Source organism: Heptranchias perlo, chromosome 11 (assembly GCF_035084215.1).
Source record: "Heptranchias perlo isolate sHepPer1 chromosome 11, sHepPer1.hap1, whole genome shotgun sequence".
Taxonomy (NCBI): domain Eukaryota; kingdom Metazoa; phylum Chordata; class Chondrichthyes; order Hexanchiformes; family Hexanchidae; genus Heptranchias; species Heptranchias perlo.
The window spans coordinates 7,710,702-7,720,367 of NC_090335.1; the positions used below are offsets into that span (position 1 = coordinate 7,710,702).

Genomic DNA, 9,666 nt, shown 5'->3' on the forward strand with positions numbered 1-9,666 from the left:
ATCAAAATCCTTCATTATTTTGAGCACCTCGATTAAATCTCCCTTTAAACTTCTCTGTTCTAAGGAGAACAATCCCAGCTTCTCCAGTCTCTCCCCATAACTGAAGTCCCTCATCCCTGGTACCATTCTAATAAATCTCTTCTGCACCCTCTCGAAGGCCTTGACATCCTTCCTGAAGTGTGGTGCCCAGAATTGAACACAATATTACAGCTGAGATCTAACCAGTAATTTATAAAGATTTAGCATCAATTCCTTGCTTTTCTACTCTATGCCTCTATTTATAAAGCCAAGGATCCCCTGTGCTTTTTTAACAGCCTTATCCACTTGTCCTGCCACCTTCAAAGATGTTGTATATTTGTATTTGCATCCTTCACAACAATCAATTGGGAGAAGTGCATTGGTCATAAACCAACAGGTGACCACTATCTTTTGATTCCAGTTTCTCACTTTGATCCTTCCCCCCTGAATTTGTCACCAAGATTCAGTGGAAACTCAGTAGGAGACACTGGGTCTCTGCTCTGGTTCTGAGACTCACGTGCAGCCACACCCAGCTTGGAACTTTCCACCTTCAGGTGCTGCACATGGAAGTTCATCCAAAGTGCTGTGCGCTGGTGACAATCTTGTTCTGCCAGACGCACAGCCTAAATTATGACAGGCAGCTCTTTTTCATAAAACTGCAAGGAATACGTACGTCCTTCCAGGAGCTGCCTGTCTTATCCAGGGAGTTGCTAAGAGATCCAGCAGGATTTCTGCCCAGTCTGAGGTATTGGCCATTCTGTCTGAGCTACTCTTCCATAAACCCATCCACACATGATCAGTTTCAGTGACACAAAGGTGGTGGAGAGGAGAGCCCTTGCTGCGAAGGTAAACAGAGTCTGGGATGTACTGGGCAGTGGGTCAGCAGGCTGGATACCGTCAGAGTTATTACCTGCTCCAACATCAACAACAAAAACACCTTGTATTTATATCACATCTTTACTGTAGTAAAATGTCCCAAAGGCTTCACAGGAGTGGAATTAGACAAAAATTGACACCAAGCCACAAAAGGAGATATTAGAACAGGTGATCAAAAGCTTGATCAAAGTGGTAGGTTTTAAGGAGCGTCTTAAAGGAGGAGAGAGAGGTAGAGAGGCAGAGAGGTTTAGGGTGGGAATTCCAGAGCTTGGGGCCGAGGCAGCTGAAGGCACAGCCACCAACGGTGGAGTGATTAAAATCGGGGATGTGAAAGAGGCAGGGATTGGAGGAGCACAGAGATCTCAGAGGGTGGTAGGAGGTTACAGGTAACAGAGATAGGGAGGGGCGAGGTCATGGAGGGATTTGTACACAAGGATGAGAATTTTAAAATCGAGGTGTTCCAGACCGGGAGCCAATGTCGGTCAGCGAGCACAGGGTGATGGGAGAACGGGACTTGGTGTGAGTTTTGATACGGTCAGCAGAGTTTTGGATGAGCTTCAGTTTTTGGAGGGTGGAAGATGGGAGGCCGGCCAGGGGAGCATTGGAATAATCAAGATTAGACGTGACGAAGCCATGGATGAGGATTTCAGCAGCCGATGAGCTGACAATTACATCTGGCCTGTAGCCAAAGCCATCCAGGGGCTAAAATCACAATTGACCCTGACTCAGTTGAGTGTGTCGAGGAGGCTCAGCCATATGGAGCGATTCCGGTGAATCTCACCCATATTCGGACGGAGCTGCTCATCAGTGCGAGGCACCGGAGTCTCCCTCGGGAAACTCGGCCTCCCAAATTGAGGCATCTCTCGGAGATTCCCTTGGGGCCATTCTGCTCTGAGTGGAGGGATTTCCTGAACAGGTCACTGCTGCATACTCTCCCTCGCCTTCCGTCCCGACATGCCCTCGGGTAATATCCTGCTGGCCGGCAGAGGCGAGTGTCCCCTCAGGAAAGCCCTCCACCATTGGAGACCTGGGGTGGAGAGGGTTGCATGAACATTCTCCTCGGCCATTTCACAGATACCCGGCCACTTGTCCATTTTGTGGGTTGGATGAAGATATACATTATCTTTATTTACAGTACCTGAGGCTGCAACCCCTGGTTCACTATTTAAAGGGGCCGTGCCTCAAGTTTTGGTTACCTTGAAGTCCTTGTCTTCGGGCACCCAGTGCACAGGGTGGGGGAGAGAGGCGGGGGGTGAGTGGATCAGATGAACCCCTGGTGGGGATGTTCCTGGGCCAGGCTAAAACCACCATCCACTGGAAGCATCCACATGGAGGATTGTTCTGACTGCTGGCCGCTGTTCCACGGCCTTCAACACACCCGGGTGACCTTGGAGAGGGGTCGCGTGGGCTCCACCAATACACTTGAAGCCTTCGTGGGCGACGCAGGACAGCAACTGTGTCACTAACGAAAGGAACCAGATCATTGGTTAATTTTATTTTTAGTTGCAGACATTTTAATTTGATTGGACGATTTGTAATCGTGGGGCCCTCCTCTTCACGAATCGTCATATTTCGTCCGAGAGCCATGGGGCAAATCACATTGCTCCAATTCAAAATACTCCAATGTCCAACACACAAGAGCAAATCAGATCCTGTCACATCATTGCTGGGATCTTTGGAATTGACACAATGTGATTGTGAAGAAAAAGGCCTCAAGTTTGGAAGTGAATCCATAGAGACAAAGGAGCAGGTCACAAGCACCAAACGCTGATAATGTGCAGCCCCAGTGGCCTAATGGATAAGGCACTGGCCTCCTAAGCCAGGGATTGTGGGTTCAAGTCCCATCTGGGGTGAGTTTGGTTTTTTAACCAACTGCATTCTGTGAAAACCAGCTCTTTGTCCTCATTGCTGAATTCCAGAGAGATCAAAGAGCTCAATCACACGAGGTGTCCTGTGAATTGATGAAACTTATTCCCAGGAGGGGCAAGGAAACATCGACAAAACCACTTGCTTTTCACATAAAATCGACATTTTGCCCAACACTCAACTGTACCAATTGCTGACACACAAAAGCAAGTCAGATCCTGTCACGTCATTACTGGGATCTTTGGAACTGATGCAATGTCATTGTGTGTGAAAAGAAAGGGCCAGCCCAAAAAAAGGCATCAAATTTAGCAGTGAATAGATTGCAAGCAACAAGCCTTTATTATATACAGCCCCAGTGGCCTAATAAATAAGGCACTGTCCTCCTAAGCCAGGGATTGTGGGTTCAAGTCCCATCTGGGGTGAAGCAGTTTTTGGCTCTGAAGCAAAAGTCAAAACACTTTCTCTGAACATTGCTCCATTCCGCGACAGTCAGGGAGCTTACCTTTTAACTTACCAACCAATCCAGGGAGTTCCTGTCCAGCACCCTTCTCACTCTGTCGCTTCTTTCCAGTGGCACAAACCAATACGATGCTTCTACCAAGCTGTGCGCCATCCCAATACTCAGGGAACAATGTCACCTGCACTTTCCAGGCAAATAATGTCCCTTTACCTCCTTTCCTCATTTTACTGAACACTGTCTTCTTCTTCTCTTCCTCTTCCATGCCTAAAAGTACAAGAGGCAACCCATTTCTTGCACTGCTTTCCATCCAGCAGGTCATGCTCTGGGTTTTTTCAGTGTCAGAGTCCCTTCTACAGTTCTTACCCTGACCGTACCAGGACCACCAGATAGATATGATTCGGGGGTCGTTACACTGCTCCCATTAGACACGAGTATCCCACCGAATGTCAATACTTTCACAACCTCAGGACGTCCCAAAACGCTTTCCAGCCAATGTAGTAGTTTTAAAGTGTAGTCATTGTTCTAATGTAGGAAACACAGCAGCCAATTTGCGCACAGCAAGATCCCAAAAACAGCAATGAGATAATAACCAGATAATCTGTTTTAGTGATGTTGGTTGAGGGATGAATATTGGCCAGGACACCGGGGAGAACTCCAAAATAATATCATGTGATCTTTCACAAACACCTGACGTGAAATACAGCACAGCTCTCCCTCAGTACTGCACTGAAGTGTCAGCCTGGACTCTGTCCTCAAGTCTCTGGAGTGGGACTTGAACACATGACCTTCTAATTCAGTGATCAGAGTGCTACTGGCTGAGGCACAGCTGACATCATAAATACAGCCAATCAGTGTTCTCCAGACCAGCCGGTAACCTGTCCCACTGGTCCACTCTCCTCTGGGAAAGGAAGAAACGACCAACATCAAATCTAGATCTGCCCTTAAATAACTGGTAAACGGGACCCCTGGTCCTCCCTAAACTATTCAGTTGAAATAATTGGTCCACACTAAACACAGTCTAATCCCTTCATTATTTTATAAACCTCGATCAAATCACCCCTGAGTCTACACTTCACTAAATATAGAGACCCAGCTTGTTGACCCTATCTGGGTGGGAGAACTGTTCTAAAATGGGAATTAATCTTGAAGCCCTCTTCTGCATCCTTTCCAAAGCCTCAATATCCCCCACCATGTGAGACCACCAAAACTGGACACAGTATCCGAACTGAGGCCTGACCAAGGTCTAAAGGCACAGTGTTGCTGCGATATGTGTTAGGCCTCAATGTTCTGTGCCATGGGCTGGCAGGACACATACCTCGACAGCAGAGTTCCTGATTCCAGCTGGGGAATGCACCAAGAAGAGGCTTGAGACTTGTCCAGAGAGAGAAGATTGGGGGAGTTGGACACTGACCCAGTGCAGGATCCTCTCACACAATCTCAGGTACCCGCTCTGGTTGGCTGTTAGTAGGAGCCAGACAGTAAGTGTATGGTGCCCTGAGGAATGGTATTTGGACCTTCAGAAGGAAAAAGAATCAGATACGTTCTGAAGTTGTGGAGGAAAAATGCAGAACCACTGAAATGTTTGCCATTTTTATTAGGCCTCTCACATCTCCACAGATTTATACGATAGAAGTAACACTTTCAGTTTACGAACGTCACTCTGTATTTTAGAAAGCACGGTGGTCAGAAGACACGAGAGCAATTGCCTTTCCTTACTATTTCTGGCTGAGCTGATTGATCTTCTGCAGGCCCTCCCTGTTATTGATGGTCTTGTGAACTGTGATGAGGAATGGGAAGGCTGAGGGCAGCTCCACACGGCTACTGAGTTTCTGGTGCCCCCAGTGCAGACATCGCAGTTTATCTGCCAAGTCCTTCCGCCCGGCCCTCTCCAAAGCATCCTGCAGCATCTTTGTTTTCTTCATTTTGCTCCATGATTTTTCATTCTTAAACAAATTTGCAAGAAACAAAGTTTTGAAACAGATCAGAGTCTTTTTCTTATAAACAGGTTATTCTTCATCATTTCATAATTTTATCAACTAACAAAAACAAGTGTGCACTTTTGCTGTTATTCTAGTTTCAATATAAAGTATCTGCACCAATCCTCTGCCTTCTCATTTTCCCATTCCTTCTGTGACCAGGACAATGAATCCATATCTCAGTGGTAGCACTCTCACCTCTGAGTCAGAAGGTTGAGGTTTCCAGCCCCAGAGACTTGAGCACAGAAGCTGGTCCAACACTTTCATCCTTCAGAATGAGACACTGAACCGAGACCCAGTCTGGCCTCTCAGGTGAAGAGCAGGGGAGTTCTCCCAGTGTCCTGGTCAACATTTATCCCTCATACAACACCACCAAAAATGGATTGTCTGGTCATTTATCTCATTGCTGTTAATGGACGACACTTCAAAAGTATATCATTTGAAGCACTTTGAGATGTTTTGAGGCCACGAAAGGCACAATATAAATGGAAGTTCGTTCTTTTTCAGGTTCCCGCAGTCGACACCTCAAAAGTACTTCATTAGTTGTGTATTGCTTTGGGACGTCCTGAGGTTGTAAAAGGCATCATATCAATGGAAGTTCCTTCTTTTCACTGCTCCCATCTTTAACAAAGATATTGGAAAATGGGAGGACACTTAAATTGACGTATGTCTGTGTCCGGGAGCTGTACAACACGAGCTCCACACCTTCAGTCCCCATCGAATTAAACCCAGCAATACTTGATCAGCACTGAATGATTAAATCATCACTCAAGCTGATTAAGGGGCACCAATGTTTAAAATAAGCCAAAAAGAATGTCACTTTCACATTCTTTAGTGCTGACAGGAACGGGAGTCCATGTCGGAGAGGAGGCAGTCCTACCCCTCATGGACTATCAATTCATTTGAAATTGGGAGAGCAGCTGTCCATGTGTGTGTAAGCACCCAGAGAGCAAGCTCTGTACTGAGAGGCAGAACCGAGGTTAACAGCGGGAATAACCCTGGTTACCACCAGTGTTTCAAATCACGTGATCAGAAAATCTGGGCTCAGGTGGAGGAGACAAGCTCCCGTTCATCGTCATGAGGTGTGATCTCAAATTGAGTGAATTTAGTGTGAACACTTGGGTCTGGTGTGTAGTAAAATTATTGATCTGGTTTAGAGAATAACGAGCTTTCATCGGAAAGGACACGTTCAGGGACTGACTTCGATTTCTGATCAGCGATTTACACAGCAATCTGTGACATTTGGATTCTATCATTTCGTGCTGTCTGCCCTCTGACCTCTGACCCATATTGCCCTGGTAACCAGTTTGGCATGCCTTGTAATTGTATTGAATTCCACTAAATCATTTATTAAAGTTTTAAAAAATGAGATTTTTCCCAAGCGATTAGTTTTGCCTCCATGGTTTCGGTCTCCCCGTGTGACGGGCAGAGTGGGTCAGTGACTTGTTCCCACCAACAGGTGACCACTATCTTTTGATTCCAGTTTCTCACTTTGATCCCTCCCCCCTGAATTTGTCACCAAGATTCAGTGGAAACTCAGTGGGAGACACTGGGTCTCTGCTCTGGTTCTGAGACTCACGTGCAGCCACACCCAGCTTGGAACTTTCCACCTTCAGGTGCTGCACATGGAAGTTCATCCAAAGTGCTGTGCGCTGGTGACAATCTTTTTCTGCCAGACGCACAGCCTAAATTATGACAGGCAGCTCTTTTTCATAAAACTGCAAGGAATACGTACGTCCTTCCAGGAACTGCCTGTCTTATCCAGGGAGTTGCTAAGAGATGCAGCAGGATTTCTGCCCAGTCTGAGGTATTGGCCATTCTGTCTGAGCTACTCTTCCATAAACCCATCTACACGTGATCAGTTTCAGTGACACAAAGGTGGTGGAGAGGAGAGCCCTTGCTGCGAAGGTAAACAGAGTCTGGGATGTACTGGGCAGTGGGTCAGCAGGCTGGATACCGTCAGAGTTATTACCTGCTCCAACATCAACAACAAAAACACCTTGTATTTATATCACATCTTTACTGTAGTAAAATGTCCCAAAGAGCTTCACAGGAGTGTAATTAGACAAAAATTGACACCGAGCCACAAAAGGAGATATTAGAACAGGTGATCAAAAGCTTGATCAAAGTGGTAGGTTTTAAGGAGCGTCTTAAAGGAGGAGAGAGAGGTGGAGAGGCAGAGAGGTTTAGGGTGGGAATTCCAGAGCTTGGGGCCGAGGCAGCTGAAGGCACAGCCGCCAACGGTGGAGTGATTAAAATCGGGGATGTGAAAGAGGCAAGGATTGGAGGAGCGCAGAGATCTCAGAGGGTGGTAGGAGGTTACAGGTTACAGAGATAGGGAGGGGCGAGGTCATGGAGGGATTTGTGCACAAGGATGCGAATTTTAAAATCGAGGTGTTGCTGGACCGGGAGCCAATGTAGGTCAGTGTGCAGAGGGTGATGGGAGAACGGGACTTGGTGTGTGTTTTGATACGGTCAGCAGAGTTTTGGATGAGCTTCAGTTTATGGAGTGTGGAAGATGGGAAGCCGGCCAGGAGAGCATTGGAATAATCAAGATTAGACGTGACGAGGCCATGGATGAGGATTTCAGCAGCCGATGAGCTGACAATTACATCTGGCCTGTAGCCAAAGCCATCCAGGGGCTAAAATCACAATTGACCCTGACTCAGTTGAGTGTGTCGAGGAGGCTCAGCCATATGGAGCGATTCCGGGGAATTTCACCAATATTCGGATGGAGCTGCTCATCGGTGCGAGGCACTGGAGTCTCCCTCGGGAAACTCGGCCTCCCAAATTGAGGCATCTCTCGAAGATTCTCTTGGGGCCATTCTGCTCTGATCGAATCGATTGCCTGAACAGGTCACTGCTGCATATTCTCCCTCGCCTTCCGTCCCGACATGCCCTCGGGTAATATCCTGCTGGTCTGCAGAGGCGAGTGTCCCCTCAGGAAAGCCCTGTATTTGGGGTTCCTCCTCTGCACCATTGGAGACCTGGGGTGGAGAGGGTTGCATGAACATTCTCCTCGGCCATTTCACAGATACTCGGCCACTTGTCCATTTTGTGGGTTGGATGAAGATATACATTATCTTTATTTACAGTACCGGAGGTTGCAACCCCTGTATCACTATTTAAAGGGGCCGCACCTCAAGTTTCAGTTACCTTGAAGTCCTTGTCTTCGGGCACCCAGTGCACAGGGTGGGGGAGAGAGGCGGGGGGTGAGCGGATCAGATGAACCCCTGGTGGGGATGTTCCTGGGCCAGGCTAAAACCACCATCCACTGGAAGCATCCACATGGAGGATTGTTCTGACTGCTGGCCGCTGTTCCACGGCCTTCAACACACCCGGGTGACCTTGGAGAGGGCTCCACCAATACACTTGAAGCCTTCGTGGGCGACGCAGGACAGCAACTGTGTCACTAACGAAAGGAACCAGATCATTGGTTAATTTTATTTTTAGTTGTAGACATTTTAATTTGATTGGACGATTTGTAATAGTGGGGCCCTCCTCTTCACTAATCGTCATATTTAGTCCGAGAGCCATGGGGCAAATCACATTGCTCCAATTCAAAATACTCCAATGTCCAACACACAAGAGCAAATCAGATCCTGTCACATCATTGCTGGGATCTTTGGAATTGACACAATGTGATTGTGAAGAAAATGGCCTCAAGTTTGGAAGTGAATCCATAGAGACAATGGGAAAGGTCACAAGCACCAAACACCCATAGTGTACAGTCCCCAGTGGCCTAATGGATAAGGCACTGACCTCCGAAGTCAGGGATTGTGGGTTCAAGTCCCATCTGGGGTGAGGTTGATTTTAAATCAACTGCATTCTGTGAAAACCATCTTTTTGTCCTCATTGCTGAAAAACAGAGAAATCAAAGAGCTCAATCACAGGAGGTGTCCTGTAAATTGATGAAACTTATTCCGAGGAGGGGCAAGGAAACATCGACAAAACCACTTGCTTTTCACATAAAATCAACATTTTGCCCAACACTCAACTGCACCAATTGGTGACGCACAAAAGCAAGTCAGATCCTGTCACGTCATTACTGGGATCTTTGGAACTGATACAATGTAATTGTGTGTGAAAAGAAAGGGATGGCCCATAAAAAGGATCAAATTTGGCAGTGAATAGAGAGAGACAAAGGGGCAAGTAGCAAGCACCAAGCTCTTGTTACACACAGCCCCAGTGGCCTAATGGATAAGGCACTGGCCTCCTCAGCCAGGGATTGTGGGTTCAAGCCCCATCTGGGGTGAAGCAGTTTTTTGCACTGAAACAAAAGCCAAAACACCGTCTCTGAACATTGCTCCATTTCATGACAGTCAGGGAGCTTTCCTTTTAACTGACCAAACAATCCAGGGAGTTCCTGTCCACACCCTTCTCACTCTGTCACTTGCTTTCCAGTGGCACAAACCAATGCGATGCTTCTACCAAGCTGTGCGCCATCCCAATACTCAGGGAACAATGTCA

At 47.1% G+C, this 9,666-nt stretch overlaps 2 non-coding genes across 2 annotated transcripts; both read left to right on the forward strand.

Annotated features, from left to right (window-relative positions):
* The first annotated feature begins 2,674 nt into the window (after window positions 1–2,674).
* trnar-ccu (transfer RNA arginine (anticodon CCU)) lies at window positions 2,675–2,747 on the forward strand. The gene has a single exon. It is a non-coding gene; the product is annotated as a tRNA-Arg (tRNA).
* Window positions 2,748–9,378: 6,631 nt separating this feature from the next.
* Window positions 9,379–9,451, forward strand: trnar-ccu (transfer RNA arginine (anticodon CCU)). The gene has a single exon. It is a non-coding gene; the product is annotated as a tRNA-Arg (tRNA).
* The last annotated feature ends 215 nt before the right edge of the window (window positions 9,452–9,666 follow it).